Source organism: Pseudophryne corroboree, chromosome 2, assembly GCF_028390025.1.
Source record: "Pseudophryne corroboree isolate aPseCor3 chromosome 2, aPseCor3.hap2, whole genome shotgun sequence".
NCBI classification, from domain to species: Eukaryota; Metazoa; Chordata; class Amphibia; order Anura; family Myobatrachidae; genus Pseudophryne; species Pseudophryne corroboree.
In genome coordinates, this window is record NC_086445.1 from 538,475,912 (window position 1) to 538,486,532 (window position 10,621).

The following is a 10,621-nucleotide window of genomic DNA, read 5'->3' on the forward strand; positions in this document are numbered from 1 at the left end:
ATATACTGACTGGTACAGCCACGGTGTTACCAGAGCGTCCACAGCTATTGCCTGAGGGTCCCTTGACCTGGCGCAATATCTGTCCAGTTTTTTGTTGAGGCGGGACGCCATCATGTCCACCTTTGGTTTTTCCCAACGGTTCACAATCATGTCGCAGACTTCTGGGTGAAGTCCCCACTCCCCCGGGTGAAGATCGTGTCTGCTGAGGAAGTCTGCTTCCCAGTTGTCCACTCCCGGAATGAACACTGCTGACAGTGCTATCACATGATTTTCCGCCCAGCGAAGAATCCTTGCAACTTCCGTCATTGCCCTCCTGCTTCTTGTGCCGCCCTGTCTGTTTACGTGGGCGACTGCCGTGATGTTGTCCGACTGGATCAACACCGGCTGACCCTGAAGCAGAGGCCTTGCCTGACTTAGGGCATTGTAAATGGCCCTTAGTTCCAGGATATTTATGTGAAGTGACGTTTCCATGCTTGACCACAAGCCCTGGAAATTTTTTCCCTGTGTGACTGCTCCCCAGCCTCTCAGGCTGGCATCCGTGGTCACCAGGACCCAATCCTGAATGCCGAATCTGCGGCCCTCTAGGAGATGAGCACTCTGTAACCACCACAGGAGAGACACCCTTGTCCTTGGAGACAGGGTTATCCGCTGATGCATTTGAAGATGCGATCCGGACCATTTGTCCAGCAGATCCCACTGAAAAGTTCTTGCGTGGAATCTGCCGAATGGAATCGCTTCGTAAGAAGCCACCATCTTTCCCAGGACCCTTGTGCATTGATGCACTGACACTTGGCCTGGTCTTAGGAGGTTCCTGACTAGGTCGGATAACTCCCTGGCTTTCTCCTCCGGGAGAAACACCTTTTTCTGGACTGTGTCCAGAATCATCCCTAGGAACAGCAGACGTGTCGTCGGAATCAGCTGCGATTTTGGAAGATTTAGAATCCACCCGTGCTGTCGTAGTACTACTTGAGATAGTGCTACTCCGACCTCTAACTGTTCTCTGGACCTTGCCCTTATCAGGAGATCGTCCAAGTAAGGGATAATTAAGACGCCTTTTCTTCGAAGAAGAATCATCATTTCGGCCATTACCTTGGTAAAGACCAGGGGTGCCGTGGACAATCCAAACGGCAGCGTCTGAAACTGATAGTGACAGTTCTGTACCACAAACCTGAGGTACCCTTGGTGAGAAGGGCAAATTGGGACATGGAGGTAAGCATCCTTGATGTCCAGAGACACCATATAGTCCCCTTCTTCCAGGTTCGCTATCACTGCTCTGAGTGACTCCATCTTGAACTTGAACCTTTTTATGCAAGTGTTCAAGGATTTCAGATTTAAAATGGGTCTCACCGAGCCGTCCGGCTTCGGTACCACAAACAGCGTGGAATAATACCCCTTTCCCTGTTGTAGGAGGGGTACCTTGATTATCACCTGCTGGGAATACAGCTTGTGAATGGCTTCCAATACCGCCTCCCTGTCGGGGGGAGACGTTGGTAAAGCAGACTTCAGGAACCGGCGAGGGGGAGACGTCTCGAATTCCAATTTGTACCCCTGAGATACTACCTGCAGGATCCAGGGGTCCACTTGCGAGTGAGCCCACTGCGCGCTGAAATTCTTGAGACGGGCCCCCACCGTGCCTGAGTCCGCTTGTAAGGCCCCAGCGTCATGCTGAGGACTTGGCAGAAGCGGGGGAGGGCTTCTGTTCGTGGGAAGAGGCTGTCTGCTGCAGTCTTTTTCCCCTTCCTCTGCCCCGGGGCAGATATGAGTGGCCTTTTGCCCGCTTGCCCTTATGGGGACGAAAGGACTGAGCCTGAAAAGACGGTATTTTTTTCTGCTGAGAGGTGACCTGGGGTAAAAAGGTGGATTTCCCAGCCGTTGCCACCAGGTCCGATAGACCGACCCCAAATAACTCCTCCCCTTTATACAGCAATACTTCCATATGCCGTTTGGAATCCGCATCACCTGACCACTGTCGCGTCCATAACCCTCTTCTGGCAGAAATGGACAGCGCACTTACTCTTGATGCCAGAGTGCAAATATCCCTCTGTGCATCTCGCATATATAGAAATGCATCCTTTAAATGCTCTATAGTCAATAATATATTGTCCCTGTCCAGGGTATCAATATTTTCAGTCAGGGAATCCGACCAAGCCACCCCAGCACTGCACATCCAGGCTGAGGCGATTGCTGGTCGCAGTATAATACCAGTATGTGTGTATATACTTTTTAGGATATTTTCCAGCTTCCTATCAGCTGGTTCCTTGAGGGCGGCCGTATCAAGAGACGGTAACGCCACTTGTTTTGATAAGCGTGTGAGCGCCTTATCTACCCTAGGGGGTGTTTCCCAACGCGCCCTAACCTCTGGCGGGAAAGGGTATAATGCCAATAATTTTTTAGAAATTAGCAGTTTTTTATCGGGGGAAACCCACGCTTCATCACACACCTCATTTAATTCATCTGATTCAGGAAAAACTACGGGTAGTTTTTTCACACCCCACATAATACCCTTTTTTGTGGTACTTGTAGTATCAGAAATGTTCAAAACCTCCTTCATTGCCGTGATCATGTAACGTGTGGCCCTACTGGAAAATACGTTTGTTTCCTCACCGTCGACACTGGAGTCAGTGTCCGTGTCAGTGTCTGTATCTGTATCGACCTGAGGTAACGGGCGTTTTAGAGCCCCTGACGGTGTTTGAGACGCCTGTACAGGTATTAACTGATTTGCCGGCTGTCTCATGTCGTCAACAGTCTTTTGTGAAGTGCTGACACTATCACGTAATTCTTTCCATAAGACCATCCAGTCAGGTGTCGACTCCCTAGGGGGTGACATCACTAACACAGGCAATTGCTCCGCCTCCACACCATTTTCCTCCTCATACATGTCGACACAACGTACCGACACACAGCACACACACAGGGAATGCTCTGACAGAGGACAGGACCCCACTAGCCCTTTGGGGAGACAGAGGGAGAGTTTGCCAGCACACACCAGAGCGCTATATATATATATATATATATATATATATATATATATATATAGGGATAACCTTATATAAGTGTTTTTCCCTGATATAGCTGCTGTATATATTTATCTGCCAATTAGTGCCCCCCCTCTCTTGTTTTACCCTGTTTCCGTAGTTCAGGACTGCAGGGGAGAGTCAGGGAGCCTTCCTCCAATGGAGCTGTGAGGAAAAAATGGCGCCAGTGTGCTGAGGAGATAGGCTCCGCCCCCTTCTCGGCGGCCTTTCTCCCGCTTTTTTATGGAAAAATTGGCAGGGGTTAAATGCATCCATATAGCCCAGGAGCTATATGTGATGTATTTTTTGCCAAAAAAGGTGTTTTTATTGCGTCCCAGGGCGCCCCCCCCCCCCCAGCGCCCTGCACCCTCAGTGACCGGAGTGTGAAGTGTGCTGAGAGCAATGGCGCACAGCTGCGGTGCTGTGCGCTACCTTATTGAAGACAGGACGTCTTCTGCCGCCGATTTTTCCGGACCTCTTCTGCTCTTCTGGCTCTGTAAGGGGGACGGCGGCGCGGCTCTGGGACCCATCCATGGCTGGACCTGTGATCGTCCCTCTGGAGCTAATGTCCAGTAGCCTAAGAAGCCCAATCCACTCTGCATGCAGGTGAGTTCGCTTCTTCTCCCCTTAGTCCCTCGGTGCAGTGAGCCTGTTGCCAGCAGGTCTCACTGAAAATAAAAAACCTAAAACTAAACTTTTTTCTAAGCAGCTCAGGAGAGCCTCCTAGACTGCACCCTTCTCGTTCGGACACAAAAATCTAACTGAGGCTTGGAGGAGGGTCATAGGGGGAGGAGCCAGTGCACACCAGGTAGTCCTAAAGCTTTTACTTTTGTGCCCAGTCTCCTGCGGAGCCGCTATTCCCCATGGTCCTTTCGGAGTCCCCAGCATCCACTAGGACGTTAGAGAAATATATTTGGATTGAGAGAGGAAACCAAGTAAAACATCTGCGCTGTGGCATTTGTCCTGCGGGCAGCAATCTGAAATCACTGTGAACAGGGTGCTCAGGGGTGTTTCTAGAGAGGAGGCGGCCCACGTACAGGCTCAGTCAGGGCCCTCTCCTCTCTAGCTGGCAGCAGCGCTGTGACTCTGGGCACTAGGGTCCCTTGGTGATCCTAGAGCTGTCCCAGAGCCTAGATCTCAGTGATTTCTGCAGCACTGCTGTTGCGCCGCGGAACGTTGGAGGTTAAGTATTTAAACTAATGGGTGCAGGGTGTGCGATGTGGGCCTCCCTGGACCCCCAAGGGCACCACACACACTGCACCCATTATAAATATGCCAGTGAGTGTGCTGGTATAGGTCATTGGTGAATTTGATTTTTAGCTCTGGTCATTACACTACTGTAACATGGTGCCAAGCAGATCCAACTGGAAACAGACCCGCTAACTAAGATACATACTATTTTACGCTGTGTAAAGGGGCCTACACACGGTGCGATTCTGACTTTGCGATTTTCCTTGAAATCCCCAGAGCCCAAAACCACCAATATTGACTGTATACACGGTGCAATTTTGGCTACGAACAATTCTGACTATACTAGAAACTAGATTGTACACTTTCTAGTCAAAATTGACCTGCCTGCACAGTATATTTTTCTTGTGATACCGACCCCGTAGGAGTGTGCATTGACCTTGTAAGCTGTGTACACACGGTACGATACGTACTGTTTTCTACTGATATGAACTAAATAGTTCAAAATGCAACGAGTGTATGCGGCATAAGATCTATTTTAATATTTTTTTAAATATTAAGCTGGCCATACACCTTAAGATTCTCTTCCCAACCAATCAATTAATTCGCTGGTTGGAAGGAAAATGTTGCGATTTATGAGGGGAGGGGGGGGGGGGGGCAATTTACCATATTCTCCCAAATGCAAAATAATGGACATTGAGACAAATTTGTTAAATCAAACTGACTTAAGGGGGGTACTCACGGGAGAGATGTGTGCCGAGCGATCTTAACACAGACCGCTCAGCACACATCTCTCTCCCCGCTCAGCACAGCGCGATGTGCTGAGCGAGGGGGAAAGCCGACGGGGGGGCGCTCACACTTCACACAACGGTGAAGTGAGCGACCCGCTAGATTGAGCCTGCATGCAGGCTTAATCTAGCGACAGCGATATCGCTGGGGGGCATACACACGGCAGATCCGTGCTTAAAATCTAAACAATCTAGCAAGATTGCTTAGATTTTAAGCACGGATCTCTCCGTGTGTACCCCCTTTAGGGCCTAATTCCGAGTTGATAGCATCAGCAAATTTGTTAGCAGTTGGGCAAAATCATGTGCATTGCAGGGGGGGGGCAGATGTAATATGTGCAGAGAGAGTTAGATTTGGGCGGGCTGTGTTCAAACTGAAATGTAAATTGCAGTGTAAATATAAAGCAGCCAGTATTTACCCGGCACAAAAACAATATAACCCACCCAAACCTAACTCTCTCTGCACAGGTTATATCTGCCACACCTGCAGTGCACATGGTTTTGCCCAACTGCTAACAAATTTGCTGCTGCGATCAACTATTAATTACCCCCTTAATCAATTTGATTAAAGGTGCATGGCCAGCTTGTCAGCAATGCAGTTTGTCATTTCCCAACACAGACCTTCTCTGGATTTTTTATATCTACTTTTGTATTTTTTTTTTTTAAGTTATTTAATGACAGCTGTATTTTTTTTTTTTTTTTTTTTTTTTAAGCATGAGATTTTGATTGACTCACACCCAAAATGTCCTTTAGGGTGATATTTCTACAACAATTTATACATTTTGTGTAAAGACAATCTTTAAAACTTATTCCCACAGATGCACTGAGAGAAGTAATAAAAATTTCCTTAGAAAATGTGTTTATTTTAGTGGTGTGTATTTAATGTGTGTAGCCAGGACCACTAGAAGCCGCTTTACACATTTTAAAATGGCCTCCGCGGTTTCCGACATGGTCAGAGCTGTGGGAAGGAGACGGTTAACTCCTAGTGCAGTGTACTGGGCGAAATGAGTGCTGCAGTACCAAACAGAGATGCAATATTTTTGGAGGTGCAAGTAGAAGCATTCCCGAGCTTGGCCTCTGCAGCTCAGCCATCTGAAGATGGAGTTAGTCTGTTGTAGCCTATGGGCTACAAACTACAACAGTAACTGGCAGAATTTTCCTCCAGAACCCTCCCCCACCAACGGCTGCAGCGAATAGTGGTCCGTACATGTGTACGAGTCCTGCTATCACTCAGAACTCATCACAGGGTCGGGCTCCATCCCTAAAGCTGGGTACACACTGGACCAGTGGTTCTCAATCCCTTTTAAATCACTGCGCCCTAGAGTATCAGAATTTTTTTCACAGCACCTCCTAGGCCAAACATTTCTTATTGATAAATTTAGAAAGAAATATTAAATTAAGTAAATTGTGTTTATATGTCGTCCTTAGGTTTAATTGTGTGATGAGGGACAAGTGATGCTTCCGTTTGTCCACATATTTTATGATTGACAGCCACCAGTGCTGGTTTTGCCTATTACATTGACCATAAATAATTTGAATTGGTGCTGGAACACCAATCCAAGGCACCCCTGCAAGTGCCCTGAAGCACCCCAGGGTGCAATGGCACACAGTTTGAGAACCACTGCACTAGACTTATCTTAACGATGTGGCTGATTCCGACAGATTGGAACAACACATCATTAAAGTTGTACAGTGTGTAACAATGCACGCTCCCGTGGGTCGTTAGCGACATTCCACGTTGGCTGCACAAGCGGCTCAACCTGGGGATGTCGCAAGCAATGCCTTTCAGCCGTGCTCCCCTCAATGCTCCGTCGCGACCAACATCTGCAAGTGTGTATGCACTTGCCGATGTCGGCGGGTACACACATTGTTTAGCTTAATAGTTTATATATCTGCCCAGTGTAACTACATAATGCTAATATCCCACCCACCCATTGCAGTAAAGTATGTGATTATTAATAAACAGACCACCAGTATATGTCACAACTGGCTCATATGAAAAATTGCACACACAATAACATCTGCTGCATTAGACATTATTTTCTTCCATCCAGGATACCAAAGTTCCAACAAAACTGTAATACCCCTTTCACACCGCAAATATATCCCGGGATATTGTCAGGTCGAGGTGCAGTCTAAAAGCACCACTTTTGAATATCCAAGGTCGAGTAACCCTGCGTTTCAACCTGGTATAAAAGCAGTGTTAAACACGAGTTGGATCCGGGTCAATGTGCACTCTAAAGCAGGCTTTTTCAACCAGTGTGCCGTGGCACACTAGTGTGCCGTGACCAGTTGCAAGGTGTGCCGCGGAGCCAGAGCAGCTTCCTGCACCTTCAGAGTGAACTGTTGGCCCAGGCTCTTCTTAGAGGATCAGTCGTGCTCCGGCTGTGACGTATGCCTTGAAGACGCTGCGGTGTGATATCATAGGTCACAACCGCCGCGTCTCACCACCCAGCCAGCCCACCTGCCTGCATACACATCTTACAGTTCCTGCCTGCACACACAGCTTTCCTTGCCCACCCACATCCACACCTGCCCGACTGCCCGCTGCTCAGTATTCGCAGCACTCCACTATGAACAACCCCCGCCACTTAGGGACAGGGAGGAGGACAGCTGACCGGTAGGGACTAATATTTGGTATTTTTTTTCTCCTGTGGGGAACAATAGGATTTATGTGGGGAGAATAAGGAATTATGGATTTATGGGGGGAACAATGTGAATAATTCATGTGGGGAGCAATAGGATTTATGTAGGGAGCAATATGATTTATGTGGGGAGCAATGTGATTGATTTTCCTGTGTAGGCCAATGTATGTGTGGATATTTTTTTACTATGAGGGCCAATGTGTGTGTTTTGTTTTTTTCTGTGGGGAACTGATGGTGTGCCTTGGCAATTTTAAAATATTGTTCGGTGTGCCGCGAGTAAAAAAAGGTTGAAAATCACTGCTCTAAAGTATTCAACCCTGCATTCATGTAAAAGTGCTGATTGGCTGTTCTTTGTGTGCCTTGATGATGTCAGCAGCCTGAGCCCTGCTACACAGGAGAGAACAGAGAGCATTAAGAATTGGAGCTATTAAGAATTAGGGGTGAGGCAGAGATTGCTAGCTAGCTTACTGTATACCTCCCAACTTATTCAAAGTACAAAGCGGGACCTTGGGGTGCGCCACGTGCATGCACGGCCGAAACGAGTGTGGCCTATATGAAAGCGGGCGTGTCCTCATGGTAGAGCAGCGACCGCGAGCCACATACCCATTTACTCCACTCCACCCCCCCCCACTGCGGGACACTATGGCCCGCGCGTGGTACAGCAGGACAGGCCCAAAAAAAAACAGGATTGTCACGTGAATATCGGGACAGTTGGGAGGTATGTTACTGGATCAGTTAAAGATGTAATTGTGTATAAAAAACATAGCTCTGTCAGCCACAATTCCTGCAATGCTGTGAGCTGTCCCCACCCTCTTCTTTTATCCCCTTCTGACACTTCATCTTTCTGAGCCAAAAAAAGTCCATTTAAAATGACATCCATGGTGTTTTAATTGCTGACCTGGGTTGAGTTAAAAAGAGCCAACCCTGCAATAACCCGGGTTGAAAGTGTAGTGTGAAAGGGTCTGACCTGGATTCAAAATACTGGGTCGGACCGGGGTTTGCGGTGTGAAAGGAGTATAACCTACTCCCAGATCATGCCAACTTCTGTTAATATAATACACTAGCCATATATGGCCCTACACACTGGGCGATAATACTCAAAGATATGAACGATCTTGTTCATTAATGAACGAGATACCTTTCATATCTTTCAGTGTGGAGGCACCAGCGATGAACGATGCGCGGCCCCGTGCTCGTTCACCGCTGGTGCCCCGTCGCTTGTGCATGCAGGCCAATATGGACGATCTCATCCATATTGCCTGCACTGCTATGGAGCCGGGTCACTACCCCCCCCCCGCCGCCAGGTCGCCTGTATCCGCCGTCGGGCAGCTCGGCGGCGGATCTCGCAATGTGTAGGGCCCATAAGACACACGCTGTCCTTCCAACCAACATAACGCTGATGCTGCTGCTGTTACTGGGATGGAAGGTAATAAAATAAAAATATACAAAACCAGAGTGTTATACAAAGCATATGCACACCTGCAGATACCAACACATCTGATGCGACTAAAACCAATAACCGGATACTAATGTCTAATTCTAGAAAATAGAGTGAGCATCATTCACTCCCGAATCGAGTGTTTTACATCTGCCCCCGCTGGCTAATATAGTCATGGCCGGAACATGCGGCACAGAGAGAGCTCAGCACCGAATATTCAAGCAGAAATAACGACTGCTCTGTACATGCCAAGACCGGTGCCCCCTCCCGGTGCTGCAGCCGTTGCCATCCAGGGTGGAGTTACTGTGCCCAATGACCCTGTGCCGCTACTCGCCATGTTGCCCAGGCACTGCCGTACTGCTCCGCACCATCTCTATGCCATTATATCATGAAACTGCCCTCTGAGCCTAGCCACATTCTCACCCATGCTGCCCCAGGTCTGTCAGGGCCTCTCCCGGCTCCTCTGGGACAATATGTCTGACTAACGGAAGCCTCCAAGTGACAGTTTAAGGAAAGCGCGGAGTAAATGTGTATACGTAACGTCAGGGAGCCCGAGCGTGCGCCGTGCGTGTCACCGGCCGCTGCTCTGCGTGTCAGCAGCTCACCGCCGGACAACCGGTTTATAGTGGCAGTGATGCAGCGCGTATACAGCACATCGGTATACAGCGGTGTATAGCAGTATAACGGATGTATGTACGTAAGAACATATAGTAGTTTATTGCAACAGAGAGCAGCATAAAGCGATATATATCGAAACACATAGCAGCATACCTCCCAACATGACCCTCTCCAGGAGGGACAGAATGCTCTGCTCCTGGACTTCCCTCTTAATTTCTGATTGCCATCACCTGTGGTGAAACACCTTTCTTATTCATTAACTTGTCCAAATCAGGTGCCGACAATTACACATTAAGAGGAAAGTCCAGAAGCAGAGCTATTTGTCCCTCATGGAGAGGGTCATGTTGGGAGGTATGTAGCAGTCCATAGTAGCAGGGATGGGTGTATTACCAGTGCATATTATTATTCACAAGTTTATATGACACCACAAGGTGTTCATTGTGCCAGACAATGAAAACAAGATACATACACATAGTGAAAATACAGAGGAAAACCATAGTATAAAGCAGGGTATATACACATACCTAATCCTCTGCTGATCGGGTTTCATGCTCTCGATCAGCCGAGTTGTGTGTATCCAGCTTGACACCCTGTTACCGGGATACGGTCCTTAGGCCAACTTCCATTAGGTCGATATGGAAAAAGGTCGAAATTAGTTTTTCCCTTTTTTTTCCCATTTTTTTAAAACTTTTTCATACTTTCCGATCCACGTGGACCACGATTGGGAATAGTTTCTGAGCCATGCGAGGGGATGCGGTGCACTAATTGGGGTTCCCCGTCACTTTACAAAGAAAACAACGCCAAAAAATGTTTAAAAAAAACATGTCAACCTTTTTCCGTGTCGACTTAGTGACCATGTCAGCCAATAGTGGTCGACCTAATGACCCATACCCTGTGACCACTTGTGAGGCAGGGGCAGCAGCATTGAGGTAA